Source organism: Heterocephalus glaber, unplaced genomic scaffold, assembly GCF_053883595.1.
Source record: "Heterocephalus glaber isolate CG9 unplaced genomic scaffold, H.glaber_assembly_v1.0 deba00001579, whole genome shotgun sequence".
NCBI lineage: Eukaryota > Metazoa > Chordata > Mammalia > Rodentia > Bathyergidae > Heterocephalus > Heterocephalus glaber.
In genome coordinates, this window is record NW_028258360.1 from 3,008,951 (window position 1) to 3,024,396 (window position 15,446).

The following is a 15,446-nucleotide window of genomic DNA, read 5'->3' on the forward strand; positions in this document are numbered from 1 at the left end:
AGAATTAACTGAGATTAGAAAACAAATTCATCCTTCACAATTTTCTCCCTAAATCACTTAGGAAAAAGAATTCAGAAAACTTGCATCTGAATTTGAATGCTCTGCTCAGTAAGGTAGTTGAGTTTGGAGATCACAAAATCTATTTCCTCATCAATGTAAAACAAGGATATTTGTCTTACTATTAATTCTGAAAAATAAAGGAAACAGTACCCAAGGAAACAGTTTGAAAAGTACAGAATGTGATGGACAAATGTATGATACTATTAGAGCAAAAATTCTTTAATATTTTTATTCCATATTTTTCCCCTGGATTATCCATTTATTTTTCTATCAGTAGCAGAATTTAAAACTAAAATGTAGCTACTTTCATCATTTATACATGGGCAGCCTAGAATTTAATGTCAAGCTCCAAGCCCAAACTCCAAATGCAAATCTCTTACGGACGAATGAAGACACTGGCATGTAGAAAAATGGCTTGGATTGGACTCTGTAGGAGATAATAAAGGTTAAATGCAGCCATCAAGGTTGGGCCTTGATTTCACAGGGCTAGGGTACTACTTATAAGAGTACAAGACTAGAGCTCTCTTCCTCCATTGTGTGATGACACAGTAGAAAGCGGCCATCGACAAGCCAGAGGGGACCCCTCAGAATGCACCATACCTCACTGCTACCTGATCTTAGACTTGTTGGCCTCCAAGAATAAGGAATAAATTTCTGCTGTGTAAACTATCCAGTCTGTATTACTCTGTTACAGCAGCATGAGCAGATTCTGATGATCAATGCTTGTTTAGTTGTGGATGCATTCGAACCTCCCTCTCCTTGCCTAGCATTGCAGGTCTGTGTCCTCAGCTCTCTAATATTTTGACCTTCTGCCAGTTCTTTGGCCATGGGTCTAATTACTGTCAAGTGGCCCCAGTACCATCCAGGTGCTCAGACTCTTCGGGTAATACTATCTCCTCCACTTTTCCTTTCTTTCCTACTACTGCTATTTTGGGGCTGCCTTACTTTCTTTTATTTGCTCTTTCAGCCCTTCTAATGTCTTCATTTCTTGAGATTAATTCCTTACTTGTCTTAGCTTTCTTTGCTACCTGTCTTAGCTATTTTTCTCTCATTGCTGAGACAAAACACCCGACACCCAAAGTTAAAGGGGAAAAAGTTTACTTAGCTCACAGTTTATAGAGGTTTCAGTCCATAATTGTCTGGCTCCAAGGCAGGGCGGCACATGGCAGGGGCCGTCACAGAGGAGAAACAGTTCATGAAGCCCACATGGTAGCAAAAGCAACAAGGAAACTTAACAGCAGCTTTCTGCCCCTTTTACCTTATCCAGAGTACAGGGATTAAGGCAGTGCCAAACCAATCAGTGGACTGATTTAGTAATCACCACCCTTAATCCCAGCAACACACACTCTAGAGTCAGCCACCTCGGGAAAAGCCCCATTTATAAGCACATGAAGCTTTGGGGGACTTCTAGGCACACCCCTAACACTACCTATCCCCTGACTAAACACATTGACCACTAAATAAACCAAGAATAATTACGTTTTTCAGGAGGGGAAAATGATATGCTTTTTTCTACATATAAATGCCTAGGAACAAAATATTTATGAGATCACTTTCTGTAATAGGAGAAAATTGAAAACAATTAAGATACCCACCCCAAAATGATTTATTAAATTACAGTATGAAACAGTACTATAAACCAATTAAAAAGAATGAATGTGACTACATACAAGATGAAAACATTGATGATAGTAGACAGTTTGTGCATGATTATAATCATTTCCTCAAAAAAACCCTCTCAAATGATAGCGATGGAATATGAGAATGCATAATTTATAACAAAATTATATATTTATAATGTATGAAGAGCTTCTAAGACTTGAGAAGAAAATTATCAACACACTGGTAGGAAATAGGGAAAAGATTTAATTCACAATTCAGAGAATTCAATTGCTCATTGAACATATGAAAAATACAGTCTTATTCATAATACAAAATGTAGAAGGTGCCTAAGACTTGTGCATTAAAGATTCAAATCCATGTTGTTGGAAAATGTGGGACTGCTTGGGTGGTACCACTTCCCCCACTGTCCACCTGTAAATCCCTCCCACCTACAGGTGTAGTGACTGAATGGGTCCCCAGCAACCAATTAGGACCTCAAACTTTAAATAAGTATCTAATCCTTGGAATATTTTTGAAATGGAGAAGTTTTACTGCCTTAGGACAATTTTAAATTGATCCGAGTCTATTCTACAACTATTCCACTAAGAAACTACCTTGGGAACAATGCTTCACAGAAAAATCACTGTGAAGTTTATGCATTGGCAAATTTTGGAGGAAAACTTGCCAGTTTTGTTCTTCATATTAATGATAGAAGCTGATAAATTGCATATTCATTTTTAATTTTTTTTCAAAGATCTATCAATAATACAGTTAAATCACAAGGAATTTAGTAGGGGATTATGGACTCAATGATATGAAATGTTCACATTCGAACCCAATGTGCTTGAGATTAATTATTAAGATATAAAAACTCCAAGCTTTGATCTACACAATTTCAGCCAAAACATAAATCATAGGGCTATCATAACTGCAAGAAGAAACAGTATGAAAACACTCAACAGTATTTTTCACTGTATAAATTTTATTGCAACGTGGATTTGGGGGATATAGTTTTGTTTTTTTAAAGGGGAAATCATTTTTCCTGATTAAAACTATTCCTGTCGGCATTATTACCAAGGCATTTCAGTACTATTTATTGTGGTGATTCATAGTCATTTTTAAATCACAGATTCCTTTGAAAAAAAGATGAAATCTCTGAATCCAATTTTTCTAGAAATCCATAGCCACGAAAAGATTGTGCATAAAACTGCACATGCTTCATAGACTTCAGGCTAGTAACTGTTTAAGCAGTATATAGAAGCTATTCATATCTTTTTAAATACTTATATGTACATACATGTATCTGCATGCATGTATATGTATACACACAAAGGGAGTCAAAGATCCACAGAAATTTGGGCATAAGACTACACTGTGGTAAAAAAAAATCGCATTCGTATACTATGATTTATTATAAAATCAAACTAGTGGGGCCAAGGATTTAGCTCAGTGGTTCCACCACCTGCCTCGCAAGTGAAAGATCCCAAGTTGGATCCCTGGTACCAAAAAAAAAAAAAGTTTGAGATGCCAACTTTGTGGGCCGGGGATTTAGCTCAGTGGTTTGGCCGCCTGCTGCGCAAGTGCAAGGACCCGAGTTCAATCCCCAGTACCAAAAAAAAAAAAAAATCAAACTAGTAAACCCTTATTATATAACTAGTGGGATTTTACTGAACTCTGGTGAATAATGTAATAAAATCACCAAACAAATGTTAATAAGGCAAAAATTCAAAATATGTATCAGGATTTGAGGAAACATTTTAATTTAACATAATACAAAAAATAAGTACAAAGCATAGAACACTTTTTTCAAAAAAGTCAGTTCACCGATTTTAGCAACAGTGATCTCAAGGAAGTAACTGGTTTCTAACACTTTCCTTGACACTGACGTTTGAGCCTATCTAACAAGGGGCAAGGAACCATTTTTTCATTCCATTCTTTCTCTCTGTCAAAAACATCTGCTTATCTTCCATGAAAACATGGACTACCTCAGGCTCAAAAGCATGTTGGAAAACTGTGCCTGGACTTTAAAGGCGAGTGCTCCTGCAGGGGACAGTAGCGAGAATGGAAAGGCTATGACAAAGCATGGCGCATGTGGGCACAAACAGTGCTTCTTCAAGGGGCTGCTTTACTCTGATTCATCTTTCCATCTTTCCCCATGACAACCCCATAGTGAGTCATTCAGCAAGGAGGCTGTTTGAAAACACACGGGCACACTTACACGTGGTGCACACAAACACACACACACACACACACACACACATACACATACACACACAGAGTAAGGTTCCAGAACTTCAGTCTTGCATATCATGAATACCTCCATATAATGGTCTACAAGGCTCTTACCGCAAAGAGTAAGCAGCAGCTGCTCTCAATTTTTGCAGGGAAATTAAATTCTTCTCATTTTTCTTTTCTTCCCCTGCAGGTTAGAAGCAAACACCTGCCACCTGGACTCTCTGGTCTTCAGCTTCTGTTTGAATGCTAAAACAAACCTGATGGGCTAGGTGATAAAAAGTGCACTTCTAAGGCCAGATTAAAAATAAAAGCAGGGTTTGCCTTACTCATATTACTGAAGAAAAGCCTTAGCCAGGTTACAGCTTTAGTATTTAAGTACCAGATTGTGACTCAGTCAAAATCATTGAGGAGAGCCAACTAAATTACCTAATCCTGCATGCATATCTCATTCCCTTGAGTTCCATCAGCTGTCATATTTCCACACTGGAAAGGCGCTCTGTAACATTTAAGTATTGGTATGTGTGTGATTTCCTGAAGCAGATTATATGACACCTTTATGGTCAGAAACTGCACAAGTATTTCTTTTATACCTGGAATATAGTAGGTCCTCAGTAATATATTGATGCTTTTGTTGACATAGAAGTCAAATCTGTGATGTGTATTTAAACAAGGTTACAAATAGCTCATAAACCCTGGACTGTTTAATTTATCAAGGAGCTTGTGCAGAATTAAAAGAATACAATTGTCCCCGCAGACGCCAGCAGCCCCGCCGGACCCCACCACAAGGGCCGTGCTGTATCTGAATCATCACAGCAGAGGCACCAGGGGGAACATAAAGGCCATGGCTGTAAGCCCCAGAAGACAGAGCAGAAGTGAACAACAGAGAGGGCCTCTCTAAGGCTCCTCAATGAAAATTGAAGCCCACTGGAAAAGTGAAGAAAAACTTCAATAAAAGCACATTGGACCATCGTGGTTGGTAAATTGGTGGGATCAGCAGCTCCCATAGAAACCTGGACTCCAATAGTGGGGAGGACAGCCTGAATCTGCAGTAGAACCTTGCAGAGTTTAATCCTGCAGGAGGTCAGGGAACTCAACTTAGACCTTGCAGCCAGAAATCAGCCTGAATCTCAGTAGACTACAGCTGGCTTGCTGAGACTAATTGAGTTGGACCAGCAACTGCTGCCCACATTGTTTACCAGGATATTAGGGACATGTCCTGAGGGAGAACTTTTTGTTGTTGTTTTGTTTTTATATAATTTTTTTCTATTTTTTCTCTCTCTCTCTCTCTCTCTCTCTCTCTCTCTCTCTCTCTCTCTCTCTCTCTCTCTCTCTCTCTCTCTCTCTCTCTCTCTCTCTCTCTCTCTCTCTCTCTCTCTCTCTCTCTCTCTCTCTCTCTCTCTCTCTCTCTCTTCCTCTTTGTTCCTGTTCCTGTCCCATTTTGAATTCTGTCCTCTCAACCGTCACTATTATAGGAAGGTGAATACAATTCCTAGCTTCCCTATTGTTTCAGTTTGTTCTGTACTTGTCTCTGTTCTTTCTCTGTCTTTTCGTCCTGTCTCAAACAGATCCCCACAATTGGCGTGATCTTCCTGTGTCCTCAGCCTCATCTCTAACCTTTCCTTCTCCCTCCATCTCTCTATCCCTCTCTCCCCAACCCCTGCTAAATCTTTATCCTGAGGAGTAAATTTGCCATATTGAAGGGTTTACTTACTACAAACATATTTTGGGTTGGCCCTAGATTTTGATCTAGCTCACTGGAGTTAAAGGTGACAAATTAACTGCTACCACAAAGTGTCATTTTCTAAGCTTTGTTTGATGCTATTGTTGATGCTGATTGTGTCAATTGGGCTAAGGTGTTGTGATTGATCTAATCAGTTGTCCTCCCTGGTATAATGAAAACAAGATTGCCTAAGATCATTAGAGAATCAAAGCCTAAAAAGCCCAGCTATACCTGGAAGATATCTCTGAGAAGCAATCACTCCATAGGGGCTCCAAACACCAGTAATAAAGATACTCAAAATAAGAAATATTGGAGTATCAGCCCAGGAATTAAAGCAAAAAACAGCGCCAACAACAGAATTAGAAATGAGAAGACATCTTGGCAGGATACAAACACAGACTTCCAGCTCACCAAAGGCAAATTCTGGGGGGAAACAAGGTGACAAAATATGATAATCAACCACCTGGACACCCTGAACTGATAGCACAGGTAGTAAAAGAAGAGATGAATGGGGCTCTAGAAAAATTCAAAACAGAAATAATTTCCCAGATAACAACAGAGATGTTGAGCAGAGTGAAAGATATGATTAGAGACTAGAACAGAAACAGATTTTAAAAAAATAGATGAGCTTGGGACTATGCTGGAAGCCATGAAAGCCCAGCATAAGAAAGAAATGGAAATCATGAATGCTCAACATATGAAAGAAATGGAATCCATGAAACAGATTCAAACAGATATACAGGAGATTAAAAAACTCCATTGAAAGTTTTCACAGCAGATTGACCAAATGTGAAAATAGACAGGATTGCAGTTAGTGACCATGAAAACAGAGATTTCTTAAACATAGTAAGGTACCACAAAAAATCAAACCACCAGCTGCTAGATGATGCAAAGAATAACATAAGACTGACAGGAATCCACGAAAAAGCAGGAGAAAGTACAAATGACATAAAAAAACTGTTCACAGAAGTAATAGTAGAAAACTTCCCAGACAGAGGTAGAGAATTTGACATACAGATAAGTGAGACATATAGAACTCCAACTACCCATGATCAAAAAAATGTACACATAGATATATAATAATCAAGATCCCAGAAACTCAACAGAAGAACACAATCCTACAAGCAGTTAGAGAAAAGAAATAAACCACCTACAAAGGAAAGCCCATCAGAATCACACAAGACTTCTCAGCACAAACCCTCAAGTCAAGGAGAGCCTGGAGTGAAATATTTCAAGCCCTAAAAGAAAATAACTTCCAACCTAGACTGTTGTATCCTACAAAATTATTTTTCAAAATCGAGGGGAATTAGATACTTCCACAACAAAGAATACCTGAGAAATGTCATGAACACCAAACCAGCACTCCAAACAATTCTAAACAATATCCTTAAAAAAGGCAATGAAGGTCACAACTCCATGAGGCCCAACAGAGGGAAGCCACCAGGCAAGGTAAAAAACTAAAGGGAAAGGGGGAAAAATAAAAAATAAAAGAGCGAACAACAGTAAAACATCATGACATGGATGAGTCAATATTTATCAATTATAACCATCAGTGTTAATGGCCTCAATTCGCCAATCAAAAGAAATAGACTGGCAGAATGGATTAAGAAGCAAAATCCAACAATATGCTATATACAAGAAACACACCTAATTCAAAAAGACATTAATAGACTGAAAGTAAAAGGATGGAAAACAGTTCTCCATGAGACAGGAACCCAGAAAAAAGCAGAGGTTGCAATCTTATTTGCAGACAAAGATTTCAAACCAAAACTAATTAAGACAAAGATGGTCACTACATCCTTGTGAAGGGAACAATCCAAGAGGAAGAGATGATAATCATAAATATATATGCAATAAATACGAATGCCCCCAACTATACAAAACAAATATTAATGGACATGAAAAACCAAATAAGTACTAATACAATTGTAGTGGGGGATCTCAGTACTGCACTGTCACAAATAGATCTTCTAGACAAAAAATCAACATTAAAATTCTGGAACTGAACCAAGCTTTTGAACAAATGGACTTAATAGATGTCTACATAGTGTTCCACCCCCCAAAATCAGAATACACATTCTTTTCTGCTCCACACAGGTCATTCTCCAAAATAGACTACATGCTAGCTCATAGGAAATGCTTAAGTAAATGAAAAGAATTGAAGTTACCCCCTGTATATTATCAGACCATAGTGCAATAAAATTGGAGATTAATAACATAAGAAATGACAAAACCTCCACAAACACATGGAAATTGAATAATACTCTCCTGAACAACCAATGTGTCACAGAGGAAATTAAAGAAGAAATTAGAAAGTTTCTACAAGTAAATGATAATGCCAGTACAACATACAGGAATCTATGGGACACAATGAAAACAGTTCATAGCAGTGAATGCCCATATTAGGAAAACAGAAAGATCTCAAATAAACAACCTAATGCTGAACCTCAAGCTCCTAGAAAAAGAAGAGCATGACAAACCCAAAGCTCATATAAGAGAGGAAATTATCAAGATCTGAACAGAAATCAATGCAATGGAGACTAAGAGAATACAAAAAAATCAATGAATCAAGGAGTTGGTTTTTCAAAAGGATAAATTAGCTAACCTTATCAAAAAAAGGAAAGAAAAGGCTCAAATCCATGCAATGAAGAATGAAAAAGGTGAAGTCACAACTGATCCAGCAGAAATCCAGAGGATTATCAATACCTACTTTGAGAATCTGTACTCTAATAAAATGGAAAACACAGAAGAAATGGACAGATTCCTAGATACATATGAATTGCCAAAGTTTAACGAAGAAGATATAAAAATTCTAAACATCCCAATTACAATCAGTGAAATTGAAAATGTAATTAAAAATTTACCAACAAAGAGAAGCCCAGGTCCTGATGGCTTCACTGCTGAATTCTACAAGACATTTAGAGGAGAACTAATGCCATTACTCTTTAAACTCTTCAATGAAATTGAAAGGAAAGCAATACTTCCAAATTCATTCCTGGAACCAAGTGTTACTTTGATTCCAAAACCAGGGAAAACCCCAATCCAAAAAGAGGACTACGGGCCAATCTCCCTAATGAACATAGATGCAAAAATCTTCAACAAGATACTAGCAAACAGAATACAGAGGTTCATCAAGAAGATCATATGCCCTGAACAAGTCGGATTTATCCCAGGGATGCAAGGATGGTTCAACATATGTAAATCAATAAATGTAATACACTATCTTAATAGATCCAAGGACAAAAGCCATATGATCATCTCAATAGATGCAGAAAAAGCATTTGACAAAATCCAATACCCCTTCATGATAAAAACCCTACAGAAAATTGGAATAGAAGGTCTTTATCTCAACCTGATTAAGGCTATCTATGAAAAATCAACAGCCAACATCATACTAAATGGTCAAAAGCTGAAAAGTTTCATGCTAAAATCAGGAACAAGACAAGGATTTCCACCGTCACCACTCCTGTTCAATATAATTCTCGAAACATTAGCCACAGAAATTAGAAAAGAGAAAGAAATAAAAGGAATAAAGATAGGAAAGGAAGAAGTTAAACTGTCATTATTTGCTGACAATATTATACTCTACATAGAAGACCCAAAAAACTCTGCCAAAAGACTTCTAGACTTAAATGACAGATTCAGTAGAGTAGCTGGATACAAGGTCAACACTCAAAAATCAATAGCCTTCTTGCACACAAATAACATACTCACTGAGAGGGGAATTGGGGAAACAATTCCTTTCATAATAGCATCTAAAAAAATGAAATATCTAGGAATCAATCTAATGAAGGAAGCAAAAGACCTCTACACTGAAAACTACAGCACTCTGAAAAAAAGAGATTGAAGAGGATATAAGAAAATGGAAAAATGTCCCTTGTTCCTGGGTAGGAAGAACCAATATAGTGAAAATGGCCATACTTCCAAAACTGCTATACAGATTCAATGCAATCCTGACTGAAATCCCAACAGTATATTTCACAAAACTAGAGAAAACAATCCAAAAATTCATTTGGAACAAGAAGAAACCTACAATAGCAAAAGCAATTCTGGGCAACAGAGACAAGACTGGGGGTATCACAATCTCCAACTTGAAACTATACTACAAAGCCCCTGTGATAAAAACAGCATGGTACTGGCAAAGAAACAGACCCAAGGATCCATGGAATAGACTAGAAGATACAAAAACAACTCCAGACATACTCAGCTACCTCATCTTTGACAAAGGAGCCTACCATCCTCACTGGAGGAAAGATAGCCTATTTAATAAATGGTGCTGGAAAAACTGGATTTCAACCTGCCAACAATTAAAACTAGACCCATATCTATCACCATGCACTAAACTAAGATCTAAGTGGATTAAAGATCTAAATATTAAAACAGAAACACTAAACCAGCTGGAAGAGAGTTCAGGAAGAACTCTTGAAGACATTGGTGTAGGAAAAGATTTTATGAACAAAACCTCAGTTGCCCGTGAACTAGCACAATCAACAAGTGGGATCTCTTCTTATTAAAAAGCTTCTGCACAACAAGAGAAAACCACCACCAGTGTGAAAAGGCAACCCACAATGTGGGAAAAAATATTTACCAACTGTCCCTCAGACAAGGGTCTACTATCTAGGATATATAAAGAACTTACAAAAATCAGGTCTCCTAAATTTAAAGAGCCAGTCCAAAAATGGGCATCTGAAATGAACATTTCTCAAAAAAGTAGAAATAGCAAATAAACATATTAAAAAATGTTCAACATCACTGTTCATTTGAGAGATGCAAATGAAAACAACACTTCACCCCAGAAATGAAATTCCACTTCACCCCAGAAAAAGTGGCTGCCATCATGAAATCAACCAATAACAAATGCTGGCAGGGCTGTGGGGAAAGAGGAATCCTGCTCCACTGCTGGTGGGAGTGTAGACTGGTATAATCACTGTGGAAATCAGTATGGAAATACCTCAAAGAAGTAAGACTGGAAGTCCCATTTGACCCAGCTATTCCCCTGCTGGGGATCTTCCCCAAAGGATTAAAAGAATCATACCACAGTGATATGTGTGCACCCATGTTCATAGCAGCACAATTTGTCATAGCTAAAACTTGGAAACAACCCAACTGCCCATCAAATGGAGACTGGATAAAGAAAATGTGGGTTTTTTTTATAAAATAGGAGTATTACTCAGCCATAAAGGATGAGAAATTAGAGACATTTATAGCTAAATGGATGCACATTAAGGCCATACTCTTAAGTGAAATAAATAGGACACATGTGTAAATATCAAATAGTTTCTCTAGTGTGAGAAACTGAAAGTGTAAATAAGGACTAAAAGGTATAAGAGATAACGTGAAATAGGAAGAAAAGGGGAAAAGGGGAAGGGGAAATGGGAGGGGTAGGGGAAAAGAAAGAAGGGAATGGAATTAATATGAGAAAAAGAAAAAATGGAAACAAAGTCTTTGTAGAAAGGGAGGGGTGGAGGGGTTCAAGGGAGGGCAGGGGAATGGGGGAAAAGTAAGAACCAAGATGAATTATGTAGAGGTGCAAATTTCCAATGATGAATGTCATTATATTGTACACCTTAAATGTACCAATATAATTAATTTAAAAAATTCCACCCTCTTCCTTTCCTGCCTTTGCCAGTAATACCCATCAAGAGGATTGCAACTGAAGTGTGTGAATAAACAGTGACTATGAGTGGAGTACAGCTTTTGACTCACTGTTTCCCAACCAGTAAAGATAGGGATCACACTGCCTTTTCCAGGTGGTTGTGAAGGGACTATGATAAGAGCCATCATGATGTAAAAGACAAGCTACCACCCAAATATCAGCTGCTGTGTAGGACAGTAATGGTGATAATACAGTCCTTATCAAATTGCTTCATGACTGGCTGAGATGAAACCTCAGTATAGCTTTGATCTGAACTTTCCTGATGACTAATGACAGTTCACAATGCCCGAGTTATGAGATCAGCCCAAGTGCCTATCAGCAGATGAGCGAATAATATAAATGTGGTATAAATGCACAATGGAGTGTGGTTCAGCCATAAAGAATAAAACCATGTCATTTGCAAGAAAATTGAAGTGGAGATCATTATGTTAAGTGAAATAAGGCAGACTCAAAAAGACAAGTAGGACATATTTTCTCTCATATGTAGAATCTAGAAAGAAGGGATGTGGGAGTAGAAAGGAGAATATTAAAGAAGAGGAAAGGGGTCAGGAGGAGAGTGAGGAAAGGGAATGGAGTGGATATGATCAAAGTAGGTTACATGCATGCGTGAAATGGCATGATGAAACCCAATATTCTGTACAATTAAGATGCATTAATAAAATTTTAAACTGGCTTCCTGTTAGCAGGCACTTGTTCCCTGGCTACGCGTCATGCAGTAGAACAAGACCTTCCCTGCTTCCCCTGGGTGCTTCCAAGTTTTCTGTCTTCCAGGGCCACCCCGCCATTCTTTAGCACAAATAAACTAGCAAAGCCCCACTGGTGTCACAGTGAAAATCCAGTCATCTCCTCCCATGTTCCTGAGGTTGAGAAGTTCTTACGAGGCTCTGGTGACATTTTATCTGCCATAGCAAGCACAGCTCTGATATTTCCTACAGTTTGTCAAAGGTGTAGACACAGCCCTACATCTACAAGGCCAAGCACAGGATGCTACCCAACAAACTTCACTGATGGCCTGGGAGGACATGTGTTTTTCATAATGTGAAAAGAAACCAGTATGAAAAACCAGCTCATGGTGCTCGTGTGGGCTCTCACTGGTTTTAGAAACCTAGGAAGCATCTCCCAAGTAGAAGTGTTTCGTAAACAATTACACAGCCATTGTTCAATGGGTACAGTTTCAGCCATGCTCCATGAGTAAGAATCCACTCTACAACACAGTGCCGATGGCTAACATAATGCACACTTCAAAGTTTACTCGAAAAGTAGATCTTGTATAAAATGTTCTTACTATAAAAAACAAAACACACACTCATAAAGGGACATGAAGAAATTTGGGGAAATGCTGGATGTGCTTTTACCTTGATTGTGTTAACAGTATCATAGGTATTTGCCTAAGTCCTAGCTAATAAAATTGTATACAAATAGGTGTTCTTTGTATATCATTAATACTTCAATAAAGTGCTAGAAATATAGTTGAGACTATCACTTACACAAAATGGGAATAACATTTCTATATTATTGGTGGGAATGTAAACTAATACACCACTGTGAAAATCAGTATGGAGATTCCTTAAAAAACCAAAAGTAGAAATTCTATTTGATCCAGTTATAAATCACAAAAAGGAGGATTTTCCCACAGAGAGGTAAAATGAAGCCCCACACAAAAAATCAGAGGATTAACCATAGGAAAGCAGTGAGCAGTCAAACCGTTTATCCCCAGTGGAACTTGAAGAAGCTGGAAAAGCAGAATCCTATATCCCTGACTCCTGAGGGTCTCCACGCAGAATTTATAAGGAAGACAAAGCTGATACTCATTTCTGTTGAAAGCTGTAGGCTAACACACAGAGAGAGAGGAGCGAGGGGAGTGGGGAAGGAGGGAAATGGGAGAGAGGGGACAGGAGGTGAGACGTGGGGTAGCGTGAGGGAGACAGGGTGGGGTGGGGTGGAGGCTTGGCACTTGGGGTGTGGACAGGGGTCAGGGAAGGGGGCGTTGAGCGGGACAGAGGGGTGGCTGAGGGACAGTCCGCAGGGGAGAGGCAGCCCCGAGGGTAAGTGTGGGGAGGGTGCAAGTGTGAAGTCCGGGGCGGGGCGGGGCGGGAGCTAAACAATGTCCTTGTCTCCAAAGCAGACCCCGGCGCTCTCAGCCCCACTCCGCACAGGACTGCCCCTCCTTGAAACACAGCCGCCATCTGCATGCGCAGCCGCTGTGTGATCTCCCTTCCCTCCACTTCCTGTCTCCAGCTGGGACTCGCCCCCGCCCCCGGAAGTGGCCGGTCTGGGACCCTGCTCACCTTCTTGGTAGTGGTGTTTCCATGCAGTGCTGTGGATTTTGCCAGTCACACGTATGCTGGTAAAAGTAGCAATGATCCTAATCATTGACACATTAAATAATAGCACAGTTGGACCAGCTACACACACTTACTGAGACAGCCCAGAAGCACCTGGCTATTTCTACCACCAGGCTGCGTCGGGGCATGGCTTGGCCGGGTGCTTGTGCCCCCCCCACTTCCCTTGGCTCCCGTTGCCCCCTCATAGACTGGAACAACTTGCTTTGGTGTCCTCCAAAACCAACTTTGCTCCACTCCACTCCAACAGGAGCTCAGCTCCAGCATCAGCACAGTGAAGGGAGGAGGCACCCGGTGTGACCAAGATCAGAGAGGGAGGGCTCTGACCCCCTGTTTACATCCCCAGCCTCCACAGCTAGCCTCCCAGAAGATTCGGTGGTCTCGGCCCCATCCCCTCCCTGGCTCATCGCCTTGACAGCTGAGGCTGTCCTGGAGCCCTGCACCAATCACAGGCCTGCAGCTGCTCACACGTTTCCCTAGGCAGGCTAGGAGGGCTCCCCAGTGTACCTACCTCTGTGTGCTGTTAAAATACTGGGGTACTCCTGAAAACCTGGTTCTGATTTATTTCTCAGGCAGCATAGGCTCCAAAAGTCCTGTAAACCTATTAGGAATTCTTATCCAAAGTCATGTGGACAGAGTGGTCATTTCAAAAGAATGAGCAATACACATAAGGGCCATTAGCTAAAGAGCTCCAGAGATGTGCAGCTAACGAAGACCTGCAGCAGAGACCAACACATGGCAGAGTTGACCTGCAGGGACCGGAACATGCTGATGGCAGCAGGGACCAGCCGCTGGTCATGTGGACTGTTGGCACGGAGCATTACCCAGTATCATTGGTGACACCATGACAGCAGCAGAGCTGCCTTTGCATATGCATGATTTCCACCTGAACTGGGCAAAAGAACCCTAGGTGGATCGGCAACTTGCTACTTCACAGCATTCCCCTGTCACACTGTCCCCTGACTTAACAAACCTATACAGCTGACAGATCTGCTGTTATCACAACTTCACACTTTCCATAGAACAACACATTTCCATAGCTTACCTGGTTCAGGGGACCCTGGAATGCATAGAAGGGATGTTCCTGCTGTGACCTCCTTGACAATTGTAGTGTCTCAAAATTCAAACCTGCTGGCTTTATCATGACGAAACTGGGAAAACTCAGCCTAACCACAAACACACCCTTGCTCCTGAATCACACGCACGGGGTGCAAGGCTCAGGGGGCTCTTCACACCTAATAGGACACACCTGGGGTGTTAAACACTAAGCTGTACACCTCTGCTGACAGATGGTTTCACTTGTTGACTTATACACAGCTCAGCTGCAATATATTCAAATTATTGGTGCCTTGGATGGCTACTTCTGGGAGTTTATAACTTTGACCCCAAAACTACCTACTATACCAGAATAAATCTTTGCAAATTTGCTTCAAGTTTGTGTGCTCCTCTTCTGAAAAAAAAATTTCTCTCCACATTTTTCATCTCAAATATACTGATAAGTTAGGCCATGTACCTCCAGTGGGCCCAGGGTTGGAGAAATAATCCACTGGAGTGTTCTCAGTCCTGCCGCTACCGCTCACTGCCCCCTCTTCCCTGACTCCCCAGGGGCTGCTATTCACTGTCTGCCAGCAAATGCCCAAACCCACTGGAGGAGTTGGTACTTCTCCCCCAGGGGACACCCCGGGACAGCAGGTGCAGACCCTCCTCAGAAATCCTGCAAGCACTGCTCACAGCTGGGGAGGGCCTAGGAAGCCACATCTGAGGCAAGTGTGCGCATGTGCATTTCTAATATAAAGATCTGGGTAAGACCTGTCTCTTCATTTTGTTTTTA

General features: G+C 40.3%; 1 long non-coding RNA gene across 1 annotated transcript; it reads right to left on the reverse strand.

The window, feature by feature from the left end:
* Window positions 1-3,573: 3,573 nt before the first annotated feature.
* LOC110344693 (uncharacterized) lies at window positions 3,574-15,203 on the reverse strand. Its single transcript, XR_002387424.2, has 3 exons — window positions 14,661-15,203; window positions 13,562-13,617; window positions 3,574-4,162 (listed from the first exon to the last, which is right to left on the reverse strand). It is a non-coding gene; the product is annotated as an uncharacterized LOC110344693 (long non-coding RNA).
* Window positions 15,204-15,446: the final 243 nt, after the last annotated feature.